The sequence below is a fragment of the Strix uralensis genome, chromosome Z, assembly GCF_047716275.1.
Source record: "Strix uralensis isolate ZFMK-TIS-50842 chromosome Z, bStrUra1, whole genome shotgun sequence".
Lineage (NCBI taxonomy): Eukaryota > Metazoa > Chordata > Aves > Strigiformes > Strigidae > Strix > Strix uralensis.
Genome location: NC_134012.1, coordinates 13,196,664 through 13,211,222, shown reverse-complemented (window position 1 = coordinate 13,211,222; position 14,559 = coordinate 13,196,664).

Here is a 14,559-nt window from a genome sequence, read left to right as displayed (position 1 = left end):
CCAAATCTTACATGTCTTTTTCCAGGCTTTATGCATGGCATGAGATAAGGGGTAAGTACAAACTCAGTGGATTCTACATCAAAATTTGGTCTTTAGTTCATCTGTGGCTTGATAGACTAATTACATCAGTAGTGCTCTTCTGTGACCATTGGTATACTTAGCTGAAAATATTACCTAAAGCGTAAATTTTTCAGCTTTTATTCTATGTTGTATTTGTCTGATTGGCAGTTTCATACTAGGACAGCTAAGTCTAAAAATAAGTATTTTACAGTAGTGTTTTGGGAGCTGAAGTTGACAAATCCATATTCTTAGATTCACTTACTGCCAAAATTTCAGCGCTATTTATACCAGTAACTGCCAGCTTAAAGGAAAAACTCCATTTAACAGGGATGTAGGAAACTCTCAACCAAACATTGCATGTTTAAAATTCAGATGGTTCATTTTTCTGTTCCAGATTGGAAGTAGTCATCAACACTTAAAAAAGTAAATGCCTAAAATCAGATTCCTAAACATGTACAAAGGATCTTTAAAGGCAATTTATAAATCTGAAACCAGGTTAATTTTATGTAGTGAGCTAATTTGAGGCAGCTATCTGTGAAAATAATAGACATTGTTGCTCATCTGGCTCATATGAATTGTGGAAAAGATGAGGCCAAGTGCCAGATGGCTTCCTAGCCAAGGAGATCATTCTAGATCCTGGAAACCCACCCAAACTGTCATACGTATTAAGGAAACCAAGTTTTTATCCCAGGCAAAAATGATTAAGAGTTTAAAAAAAACAAAGATATTTTGATAATAATAAAGTATTTGGAAATAATGCAAGATTTTTATGTATAAATGCAATTTTCTACAGCTGATTCAATAATTCATCAGTTTTGATGTCAACAGCACAGAGCAAGTTTACACCTTCTCAATGTTATTCTCTTTTCCAAGAAACGCTCTCTAAAGATTGTTTTTGTGCTCCAAATTATCTTTGCATATGTGACATTTCATCTTTCTAGCCTGTTTATGCCATCAACGTAATAAACTTGAAGTGCTTAAGCAAACTTGTCTTCATTTATTAAGTGTAGAGAGCTGATGCTTCTCCAGTGATAGCTTTTCTCTGTTGTAACCAATGAGTATGATGGGGGATGCACTGATTCCCAGACCTCAGAGACACGGTAAAAATATTCAGATTGAAAAATATAATTGTATAAATTAATAGAAAAGCTGCCTGTATGAATCACTGTCCTAGCCTAAGCGTTGCCACCACAACCAGTTTTATAAGTATATCAAAATTAGGGACATGTACTGAAAGAATGATCTATTTTTCATACCAGACTGAAATGTGGTAGTGGTGTTCCCCAATGCTTTCAGTATCATAAGAGTCTGTCTTGTGCTGCTTATAATTATGCAAAATTGTACTCATTCAAGCTGAAGTTTTCTATGACAAGAATTTAGTTAAGGTTGTGATCAACCATATGTTTTGTCTGTTGTTATTACTGTGGCTCTTTTGCTTTTTTTATTCATTTGGGGAATTTTCATCTGAAACAATTCAGCCATTTCCAAGAATGCATCTGAGGAAATACACTGTCTAATCACTATAAAATTCTCACAGCCATTCAATACAAAGCTCCAGTGCTTTTATGCTTTAGAACCAGAACTAAAATTTGGTGGATCACCTTGCTGTCAGGGATGTGATTTTACCATCCTTATGAGAATCTACCCTAATTTGTTTGGACCAGTAGAAACATCTTTGTATACAACAGATAATTCGCCCACGTTTTGTCTGAAATGAGCCAGATATTCACACATGTATAAGAGAGAGTCTATAAGCCTGAGAGAGGCTTTTAATGACACCACTTGCAAATTGCTGGAAATTGTGGGTTGTCTTTCCTGTGCTTTCATTGCCTTTGCCACTGACTCTACATAGCAAAGGGCATGAAGATCCAAACTGGAGGGAAGTGAAAGGAGCAGGAACATGGGAAGAATGGAGATTAGACACCAGAGTCAGGAAGAAGAGCAGGTGGTTGGAGGGGTGGGTTGGAGCAAGTGTGGCACGTGCAATGAGCACATGCAGAAACGGTTGGAAAGAAGGAAGAGCAGGATCTCAGGGAAGAACAGAGAGAAGTACAATGCCAAAAATGCTACAGGCCACAGGCCACAGGGACAGAGGAGTTGAGACCTCCTTGGGCATAACCTGCACTGGCACCTGCTGGTGATCCCAAAATCTCACACTCTCTATTCATGCTTCTGTCAAACAACTGGGGTGAAACCTTACGACTGGGTTGAGACCAACCAGCTGTAGCAAAACCTTAGTGTAAGTAGTGCCTTTCTTCCCTGCTGGCAGTTCATTCATGTGTCAGGTGACAGGCTTGTGCTTGCGGCTGGCAGCTACCCCCGGCAGTCGCTCCCTACCCCCCCCCCCCACCGGAGGGGCCGGATGAAAACAGCGAGAACATGAGTGAGAAAGCTCGTGGGTCGAGATACAGGCTGGGAGATTGCTTGGCAACTGCTGTCATGGGCAAAATTCACCCTGCTTTGGGTACTTTAACTTAATTTATTGCCAATTCATATAAATACTGACGCAGGAACTCGGAAACAAAAAGAGAGGAAAGAAGCAAACATTAAAACACCTTTCCTCCTCCTCTAGCCTCAGTGTCCCCTCCGCCACTTCTCGCTCTTTTCCGTCCCTCCTCCTCTGCCTGTACGCTGTTTTCTGCTCTTTCTTAAATACCTTTTCCCAGAGGGACAGCATCAGGGCCGACCGCGGCAGCAGCATCTTGCCGTGTGTCTGCTGTGCAGCCGGCTGGCAACGGCCGGAACCGGCTGGGACCGGCTGGAACCGGCCGCCAAGGGCTGGAACCGGCCGCCAAGGGCTGCAGCCGCCCGCGTCCGGCCCAGGCCCACCCCAGCGCCGCGCGGCGGGGCCGCCCCGGGTCGCCCGCCGGCAGCCGGCACGGGCGGGCTGGTGTGGGCGAGGGCTGCGTTGTGGAGCCTGTCGAGGGGCAGGCCGGTGCGGCACGACGGCCTCGAGGTGGGGACTGAGAAGGAGGAAAGCGAGGGTTTGGGGCGCGCAGGTTGGGTTGGTTTTCCATAATGCAGCCTGCTGGGGACAGCAGTGTGGCTGCACAGGAAAGCACCCGAAATTTAGGAAATGTCCGAGTCGAGGTTTCCCGGGTAACCTTCGCTTCCCTCTGCCAGCGTGCGTGTGCTTTACGGTGATCTTCAAGGATGTCTTCAACACCCAGCCTTCTTAAAAGGACTGGGCCCCATTCAGTGCACCATGAGGCGATTACCCGGGAGTTAACTGGACTGAGGTGGGGGATGAGACAATTGCGCGGGTACCTCTTCTCCGAGTTCCAGCAGGAGCTGAAAAATGTGTCCTGGATGATAAGGGGGCTGTGAAGCAGTGCGCTAGAGAGAAACCAGGCAGGCGTTGAGGCTCTAACCAAAGCGCCTAGAGCCGGGCAATGACAGTCGTACTGGCGGAAAAGAACAGAAATTCCCATGCAGCAATTAAAATACAAATGCATTTTGCTTTGTTCCTTTACTGCGTTGTGTAACTTAAGCAATAAAAATCTATACTTCGCTTATTACCACGCTTTACTACATGCAGGTATTTCAAAACCATTCAAATACAACTTTGTAAAGAGATCTGGAAACAAACCAACTGCAAAATTAAAAGTTGAATGAGAATATCCTGGAGAAATGTAGGGATATTGTTTCTTTTCCTTTTTTATTTCTTTCTCAAAGATACTAATTTAAATCAAAACTGTTAAAAATAAATTGAATTGGAAAAATCCACTGGAAATTTTTAAATAAACCTTACCAAGCACTTTGAAAAATTGACTTGTTGCATCTCCAGCCAAACTCACCCAGTCAGTGTGTCTGTAGCAGTTGAAACTCCTGCTCACCCTGAATAAAGATAAAATCTATTTCACTCACAGAACTGTTATAATAAGAACTTAATTCATTTACAAGACACTCTTGTATTACAACAATGAATGTCACAGAAAACACCAGGCAAAAATTAGTAATTCTATGTTCATCACAAGGACTGGAGTTTATGAGGGATATCCAGGCCTGAGGTTACCCATGAGGCAAGGCAATATAACAAAATGTAAAAAAGACACCCCCCTCAACAACCATTTGACGTGTAACCTATAACACGAGTTTGTTTTTTCACACTATAGTAATGCATCAGATTGTGCACAATTATCCAGGAAACATTTATTGTGACCTACTCAAAATTAATTAGCTTATTTAGTTATTTTAAAGTCCTTTTAATATTGTAGGTATACAACACAAAAAATCCTGAAGTAAAATCATGAGATGCTAAGGTAAGTAGTCTTAGCCATTCCTTTAAAATGAAAAACAATTAATTCAAATAATGCAATCAACAGTTGAGCAAAAAGAGGTTCAGTGACTTCTTAAAAAGCAGTTTAAAAGTCTCTTTCAACAGCCACACTTTCTTCTTTCAGAAAGAATGTTTTTGAGTTTTCAAAACCCTTTATAATCATTTTGATGTGTAGCATTATTTTCAAAAATATATATATATATATGTATACTGTCAATGACATAAAAGCTAAAGAAGTCTTGGAAAGGATAATATGTACATATCTCTCCACTCTGTGACATCATGATTTGTTGAACGAAAAATTTCCCCAAAGCACATAAGCTATTTTTCAGTTCAGCTGATATGGTAGGATTTAGGGAGTTAACAATAATAAGTTCTCTTATCCCTGCAGCATTTTCTTCTGACTCCAGGAGGGTCAAAGCCATAATTGTTTTCTATAGGGAAATTATCCTGCTATTAACCCACCATTGTATTTTATGTAGCATAGTTAATGCAAACACACTCTAGTGTTGTATAACCACAGCATAATTCACTAAATGAATACAAATTTAAAGTAAGACAAGTAATGTAAAGTAATCCTTTAACTTTTCTAGCACATAGAAAATCGAGGTCAGAAAGTTTATTGAGGACCAGAGAGTCACTAGAACTGGAGAGTGTCTGCCCTTTGCTGACTGCCTGCAGGAGGCTGGTACCATAGGAAGATTTCAACAGGAACTCAGGCTGGCCAGCTGTGATAATGTACCTCTGTCCCCTGTCTCCCTGCAAGTATATGAGATACATATGTAGGTATGCCTGCTGTGACAGACTTTGCCATTCATAGAAACATAAACTGCTGAAGTCTCACAGAAATATTTATGCATGTCTGTAAAAAAAAAAAAAAGAAAAACTAACAAAACAAAACACTCTCGATGCATAATCAGTGGTTTTATCTATTAAATAATTGCTTCTAGTGAAACAATTTTTTAGGTGGCAAATGTACTTTTAACCATTGCAGTATGTATCTGGATCTGTAGTTGGGTAAATACACTAAAATATACATAGTTACCATTTGTCAGACTTGAAATAATTGTTTCATTTTGATTTGCAAAACTATTTTGGCAATGTAAATAAGCCAGTGTGATATTTAAAATCCGTAAATATAATCAAGAGATCTGAACGAGCACTAAGGTTGTAGTTTGTCTTTCTTTATGCTTTATGGAGAATATGTATGTTTAAATATTAACATATATTTTGGGACATTGTTCAGTTCTGAATACTATAAAATGGACATCTTAGACCAGTGATTTTTAAGAATGAAATGTCATATCACATTAATAAATAGTATGACCTGAAAACACAAATCTCAAGCAAATTTTGACTTACTCTGCCACAGAACCCATGTTCACTAAGGAGTTTTTTAAAAAAGAAACTAAATTAAAAATGAAAGGTTAAAGTGCCTAAGTCCAGGAGATGACTGGAAGGCAGTCAACCATCTGGAAACAAGCTAGCTGTGAGGTCTCAAGGCCTCAGAGAAGAGCAGGATGCATTCTCTGCATTTCTAAACAGTTACATCTAAACTGAGTGTTAGGTTCAGGGTCTCAGTTCTCCAACTATCCAGTCTGTGAACTTGGATGACTGCACTCCAGCTTCTTTTAGGACCAGGCATTCAGGATTCCTTCCAGCAGAAACCATGACAGGTTTCTGGGGTGTGAAGAAACAAGGGTGTACACAGTGATCTCACTCAGACATACAGCTGGGACAGAGCCAGTGCACATACTTGGACCTGGGAACTGGGAACTGTTAACAGCTGTCACGGTTGCCTTAATATCACAATTACACCTAAGGACCGCCATGGGTCCATGCAATGTGTTAGACAGGTAGAAGAGATGCCTAGCACGGTCACTGAAAAGAGTGGACAGTTAAACTTTTCTGCAATATTAAGTTCTTCAGGAAAAATATAAAAACCAGAATTGTAAGTATGTTGCATATAATAAGTACAATGACATTCATGTATGCATATATGTCATAAATCTTTATAAAGTTTGCAAACTTTCTTCATTTATTTCTTGTTGGGTTCTGTGCATGTCTCAGTGTTGCAAAGCAGGGAGTGAGAGAACCACTCATTTCTGATATCCTAGAAAAAGAGTTCAAGGATTAGATGTAGCTCTCCTCATAAACTGGAAAGAGACCTGGAGGTTAAGTGCTATGTTGTATCTATGGAAGCTGGATCTCTTCAGGCCATTTTGGTACAAATTTGCAGAGATAGAGAGAGTGCCTGTAGCCAGACCATGTTTCAGAGTGGGTCTCTCATATCTGCCTTATTCACGTTTAAGAGTCTATTTTGGCATTGTTTCCATGGTAGGAAGCCAAATGGTTATCAGAAATGTCATATACACGTATGCATTTGTATAAGGAATTTTGATACATTATACTTACAAGTTGTCCGGTTTTACATTTGTACCAAGAAAGTAACTGCAGATAGAGCACAGGGGTCAAGAAAAGGAAAAGAGACAGAATAGGGAAGAAGGGGAAAAAAAAAAAAAAAAACAGAAATAAGAATCTTTGAAATTCCTACATATATTGACCTTCTTCTTGTTGTTTTTTTTTTTTTTTTTTTTTTTTTGCCACCAGGTCACCACTCCATCTAGACTATCCATAGCCTACTCACTGGAAGACAACATGGCTATGAGCCCCCTTATTTTCAAAGACTCAAGTGTCTCAAGTATCCACTTTTTTCTACCTGTTCAAGTAGATGTCAAGGCATTTACTCCCTGGCAATATCTATTTTTAATCTCTCATTCGTTGTGGCTGATCAAACTCTGGCAAATTATAGTGAAGCACAGAGTTAACTTTAGGTATGTCCTGGAAAAAAAGAATGGGTTATCTTGATACCTGTGTCTGCTTGTGTCATGGAAGGGCTGAGAACCAAAACCAAGGTATAAAAACTGAACATCACAGAATCAGGCTTAAGCCATTCAGCTTCTCATTTCAGCAGGCTGCTTTGCAAGATCACAAGCAATTCCTGCTATCACTTCATACCTCAAGGCACCCTAGAGGCAGATCAAGTGGTAACAGACAGTACATAACACTTTAAAACATGGCCTAACTCCCCAAGCAACCCTCAGCTAAAGGCTGAGAGTTGCAGTAGTATCAAAGCAGTATTTTTAACACTACTAACTTTAACACTACTAATCACTAAGAGAAAACAAAGAGTCAGGGCTCGTAGTTATCATGTTATTTCATAGTGAAAATTGCATAGCAACATCTCAAAGTGTGATCTTAGCATAGGAACCTTGCCACCTGGTATTTATGGCAAACTCCTCCTCAAGTGAAAGGCAGTTGCACATCCGATGTAGCTAAAATGAACAGCAGTGAATCCAGGGAAAGAAGTTTATCTATTTTTCAGCAATGTTTGTTTTTTTAACAAGTGGGATTTCTCTAGGGCATGCAGATCAGAAAACATTCCTCTGCAAAACAGCATTTTTAACCAGTGGCAACACTTTTTCTCTTCTTTACATGCAGCAAGCACAGAGGAAGAAAAAAAAAATTTTACTACTTTCAGCAAGATGACATTCGTATTTTGAGAAACATACAGCGCTAAATTGTCTGTCTCTTCCAAATATGTCCTACAGTTGCATCCACAGAAACCTGGAATTATCACCGAAATCTTGCCAGTTTCTATTCTCTTTCTTTCAGTAATAACAGTTTTCCAGGCAAGGGCTTCTGAGTCAAACTTATTTACATTCAAACACAAATCAGACAACTCTGCTCAATATTGTTCATAGAATTTCATAAGTTCATAGAATTCTGTGTTATTTTTCTTCAGCATGAGCAGATGTAACCAATAAAAATGTTTTGACAAACACTTTGAGTTTGCAGATTTTTGTGATGTATGAACATGATTGACTCGCTAAGAGAGAGGCATTCTGGGCAACTCAATGCTTAGTACAGTGGTAAGATTTTATTTTTATATCTACATCTGGGTCTGCAGGAAGCATCTGAGGTCTTTTTCCTGCTACTTTGATTTTAAACCATTTAGAAATAAATGCTGTGCATAAAGAGTAGAAGGGTAGAGGTGTAGGCTCTTTCCGGATAAACCCTTGGCCAGAAATCTTTGTTTTAAGATGAAAAAGTGTACTTTTTAACATAATTTCATGACTTTTTTTTTATTTGTTTCTACTACTGTAATTAATTTCACCAGCTTTACTGGCATAAATGGTGCTTTTATTGTACTATGATGTGGCATCCTGTACAATGCAATACAGCTACAAGAAGCTTAAAAGGTAGACAAGAGAGCTGTGACAAGTGAAGTACTAAAAAGTTTTGAACTATTCAATCAGGTCATTGTAATACGCATGTCTTTCTAGCTTACTTTGCATTTATGAAAGTAATTTTTAGCTCTAATAAGTCATTTGTGTGTTTTGACAGTGCTAGTCAGAAAGCGTAACTGGAAGAGGGCAGAGTGACTCTCTTCCACAATATATTTCAAAATTTGTTACAATAAGCCCACATGCTTCTTTAGACAGAAAATGAATATCCATCCATTTCATGACAGACTGTACTAGGTGTTTACACTTGTCATCATGCAAAGGGGCAAAATACTTGTAGTCCTGCACTTTAATAACCTCTGTGCCAAAAAGAATTGAAGGACCATATGAAGATTAAGCAGTGAAGGTTACTAGTTCAGACTATGTAGTACACAGAGTTTAATTTGATTCACAGCAGGCTCAGCAGAAACATAGTATTTGGTGTACCTACTGCAGGGAAGTAAGCTCTTCTTCCATAAGGAGCATTTAAACTGTCAAAAATATGAAACAATAATCAAAATCCTAAGTTATTCAGTACCTTCAAAAAGAAGAATGCAAAGAATTTCCAGAAACCACTTTCCAGAAACCACAATCACTAGAATACTTACTGACTTGTGGGGCATAACTAATTGTTTGTAGTTAACTCCAAAGAACCATGAAAAATGTGGAACTTCTGGCTTCTCTCATAATTTGATACTTACCAAAGCACAACTGGAGCAAGCTGATTTAATGCCATCACTAAAAAGTGGTGAATTTTACTCTGTGTGAGACTGTGTAGAACTGCAGAGGTGGGTAGGCACTTTCCTGGTCTAACTGCCTGAGATGGAGAGATGTATGTAGCCTTGTCTTTTCCAGGTACATTAACTCTCCATGCAGTGCTGCTTTTCTTCTGAAGTCAAAGCCCAGCTAGGCAAAATCAAATCTTCACTGTGGAAAATGAAGTATCGGCCACCAGATACACATCTATAATATGTGTATACTTCTGTAATCAGAAATTGTGCCAGAAGCACTGAGATGGTGTTTATCTTGAAATATGCACTTACGTTTGCCTGTTGAATCACACAGCACTAGAAATGCTGGTACAGTATGCAGTTTTTAGTAGAAATGAAACACTGTGATACATAGTTCCTACACTGCCTATTTGAATTCTTAAATAAAGTGTGATCAACAATTATTCAACTTCCTTGCTTTATGCATGGCAGTCTGAATTGTACCTGCAGTGGGTAGTAGCTACAGTTCAAGCTTACAAATGATTCGTGTTCCACAGTGTGCAAGAACAATCCTAGTTTTCTGCAAGACACAGCAGCATGCATGCAGCAACTATTGACATTTTTTTATGAATTTACTGCTTGAGTAAGTGGCAGTCAGCTTTGCATAGCAAGTTTTAAGCACATGTTACAGAACTGGGGTCTTGGCACCAAGCTGAGTAGGGCAGTGGGTAAAGAACTTAGCTGAACAAAGCATCTTGCTTTTGGATGTAGTGTTTCTACCCAAGTCCTGGCTACTCCACCTCTCTCAAATGAACCTGACTGGAATTTGAAAACTAGCTTATGTCTCCTGGAAAGATAAATTTGGTAAATATTTTCTCAGTTTATTTAATATGCAAGTAGGCTCAGACTCCCACACAATACAGTTATTGCAGCTTTCTTTCCAAATGCAGCAGCAGTACTTCTCCTCTCCCCTGATTCTTTGATAAAACAGCTGGAAGGCTAAAGCATTCATTCAGGAATCAAGAAAACAAGATTACCATGTCAATCAGATATGACAAAAATGTATGTGTCCCAAAAATGTCTCCTTCTGTCTGCTGTCAGTGGGGCACACCTCACCTCCATGGCTGAAGCTGTGCTGTTAACCAACAAGCAGTTCAAGACTCACGAGAAGAGTGAAGAAGAGAAAGAATCAGCCTAGCTCCACAGCCAGGTGTTTAGAGCACCCTACTGAGACAAGGAAGATGCAGCTTTCAGCCACTCCAATGGCCATTTTGCTTTAAACTTTCTTCAGGCATAATTTACACATATACAAATATGTGTAGTATACAAATTTCTTCCCTCCATGGGAAGTGCCCTAGACAATAGCTTTATTGTACAGAGGCAGACTTCAAGAGAAGAAGCTTCTCCTGAGCGACAGAAACAGCTATGTTTCAGGAAAAAACAGGTTAGAAAGACGAAAGCAAGCCTTGCTTCTCTGCCCCCTTCTTGAGGGCAGCTTTGGGATGTAGATCTCAAATGATAATAGTTTCCTGCTTATTACCTCAACATCTGGAAAAGAGACAGGGTGAAAATATGGCTGGCTGGCTGTCAGCTAATTACCAGCTACCTTTACTGGGTTTCCCTTGCATCTAGGTGTTTATGGGAAGTGCCTTACTTTACTAGACACCGTATGGGAAAACAACACATCTAAATCAGCAGATCACAGATCAGTGCAATTGGTGCAAGACAGATTGCACTTCCATGCACAATATTTTGATGTGTATTTTTCTTTCATCACCAGACTGGCCAGTAGCTTTTTATCCTCTCCTTTTGAAACTAGTGTTCAAGACAAAGATGCAGGGCACTGTAACAGCTACCTTTCCATTCTTGACATCTTTGTCACTAGCCCAGGGTAAACATGTAATCCTTATTCTTTGACAACATTAATGCTTGCTGAATGCATTAGATTGACTCTATCTGAAAAAGTACATAGCCACTATCCATGGGACATAAAGCATAAGTGCAAGCCAATGAACAAATGTTATTTAACTCTAATCCCCAAAGTGTAATTTCCTTTTAGGTCTCCATTTCACTTCTGGAATTACAAACAAAAGTTCTGCTTCTGACTGATAGCTTTGGCCACAAGGAACTAAATTGAGATCACCATTTTGTTTAATATAGGCATTAAAATCCATCCCTGTCACATTTTCAATATACTAAAAAAAAAAGAACATGTGGCTCCCTCTTGCATACTCAGAAGTTATCTCAGCACCACCTGCTTGGTCTGTCTGATGTCTCTCATCTAAAAGTTGGACTGAAAGCTCACTAGATCATGTTATATTTATACAGTATCTTGAGGTAACAGGCTAAAATCTGGCACCTTGCTAGCTTGGCTCTATACACATATACACATGCACACACACACTCACCTATTGCTTCTGTAATGTGCCTCTGGCTTAGCTACCAGCATCCATCTACTATAAAAGCACCCTGAGATCAGGCCACCAACAAATCCAGTCCACCCTTATGGCAGGAAAGTTCATGAGCCCTGTGGGCAAGGACAGGTATGGTCCTTCATGGCACTTGCAAGTACATTACTTTTCTGGTGCATGCTAAGGGATAGTCAGGGTCTAAACTTTCTCTGTGGCCTTCTCTGAAAGTCACCTCAACAGGATTTACAGCTCTTTGGAAACAGAATGAGATTGGATTTATGTAAAGCCTCAGCCTTGCATTTAAAATGCAGTTGATACGCTATGTTTGTATATCATGTTAAACACAAAAGGGGTAAGACCTTCAGTCGATACTTCAACATTATGTGTGATTGATAATAGATCACTGTTACCTGATATCAGTAGTTTTCTGGTAACACTTAAAATAACTGTGGACTAGGAAAGAATTGATGCCAGAATCTTGAACAAGGAAATTCTGGGGTTTTCTGGACTGAGGAAACGGAAGCATATTACATATTCATTATTAGGTTTGTAGCCAAGAGGAAGAAATTGTACGGTTTTTGCCTCATTCAGGTCATAACATCTACTTTTCAGCAAGATCCTTCTGTAGACAAGGTTTTATTGACTTATTTACACTTAAATCTCAGATATAAGAGGAACTGAATTTATATGCATAAATAGCCACAATCAGAATACTAGTCATGCACGTTTTCATATACAAACTTAATCTATACAGCTCAAACACTGTCAGAGCTATACAGCTCACTGCAGTCATTATCTCTACACAGGTAAGGAACCCCTAAACAAGCCTTGAGTTAAGTTACCAGTTACAGAGCAGCAGTAACTAGAGACACATGTTAAAAATATCTGGGGGTCAGAAAGGAATGGCCAAAGTCAGAGGTAATTCCTCCTGAAAAGTTCTACTTCTACCAGTTTTCTGTTTCTGGCATTTTCAGTATCAGACTGTGATTATCAAAATTATGCACAACTGGCTCTACTCCCTGCTTCCCCCTCATTGCTCCACTCTCACAAAAAAAACAGTGGTACCCACTAATGAAGCAGCAGCTTTGTAAACTTTGTTCCAACTCCTCATTTTGATTGCTTTTTCTAGGAAGCAATTAAATGCATGCAGAAAAATTAACCATATCCTGTTAATTCCCTCTGACAGCATTTCTTGGGAAGGTGACAGAGATGACATGGTCAACTGTATGAAGGCCTGATTTCCAATAATTTATAATACTTAAATAATATGTATTTTATTTTTACTAAGCTGTTTACTGTGTGCCTTCGGATTACTTCAGCTGCTGATTGAAGACTGGAAGGAACAACTGCAGAAGTATCTGGCTATTAGCAAACATTCAGGACCATTGACTTTGGAGTAACACATGTTGATTCTGCTAAACTACCCAGACTGGTTTAATCTAGCTTCAGAAACCACAGCAGAAAAAGATTTCAGCACCTTTAATAGATGGTACTAAAAGGTCAACTGAGCAGACATGTAAGACAAATAAAACGCAAGACACTCAGAGTTTATAGCTAAAGATCAATATTGACTAACAATAAGAAAGAATTATTACATTAACTCAACAAGCCCATTTTGTGTTAGCCTCTTTTCTTATTAAAATTAAGTCATATCTTGAACAGAGAAAGTTGGTTTGAGTCCCTTGTCAGTGGTTACAAGACCCTAAAAGAAAGAAATGCACATACCTGGAGGAGCTAGACCTGCTGGGGCACGTGTGGTTGATCCCCAGTGTTCTGCAACCTGGAGCAATCCAGGGGATTAGAAGAGATTGCAGAGAAAGGTCAAGGTGCAGGCTGCTTTATGCCACAATGAAGGGCACCCATTTTCAGTTCATATTCAGAGGGATCACACGCAAGTGTGAAATCTCAAAATTTGTAGTTTACAAGAGTTGCACTAGAGAGAGTTTCTTACATGCTGCTCTGTTGAAGCCAGGTCTCTTCTAGCAAAAGTATTGACTCCATCAGACTTTTGCTTAACAAGAATCAAACAACAAAATAGCAGGTCTTCATCTGTAGTGGCACATTCTGTGCCTTTAGTTACAAACAGCTTAATAGAAATTCTTCCTCATATTTCCTCTCCCACTGCTGTGCCACATTTTTCCAATAATGACTGTATGAATAATATGCCACCAGTATTGGCATTTAATTTAATGGAAATGACTTAGAAAAACAAAAATATCACAGCTAAAATATTCTTCTCTTACATTAATTAGGGAACCTGAATTTTCATTTTCCTATCATTTGTTCTTTATTCAAAATCATAATATTTTTGTTATATGACATCACAGTTGATTGCTGTGGAAGAGTCCATTATGTCACAAGCTGTATTGTGTTTGCATGGCAAGGTTTTGGTAGTGGGGAGGCTACAGGCGTGGCTTCTGTGAGAAGCTGCTAGAAGCTTCCCTCGTGTCTGACAGAGCCAATGCCAGCCGGCTCCAAGATGGACCCGCTGCTGGCCACTGCCAAGCCCATCAGCGACAGTGGAAGCGCCTCTGTGATAACATATTTGAGAAGGGTAAAAGAACCTGTGCAACTGCAGGAAAGAGAAGTGAGAATATGTGAGAGGAACAACTCTGCAGACATCATGGCCAGTGAAGAAGGAAGGGGAGGAGATGCTCCAGGCGTCAGAGCAGATTCCCCTGCAGCCCCTGGTGCAGCCCATGGTGGGGCAGGCTGTGCCCCTGCAGCCCATGGAGGTCCACGGGGGAGCAGATCTCCACCTGCAGCCCCTGGAGGACCCCACTCAGAGCAGGTGGATGCCTGAAGGAGGCTGT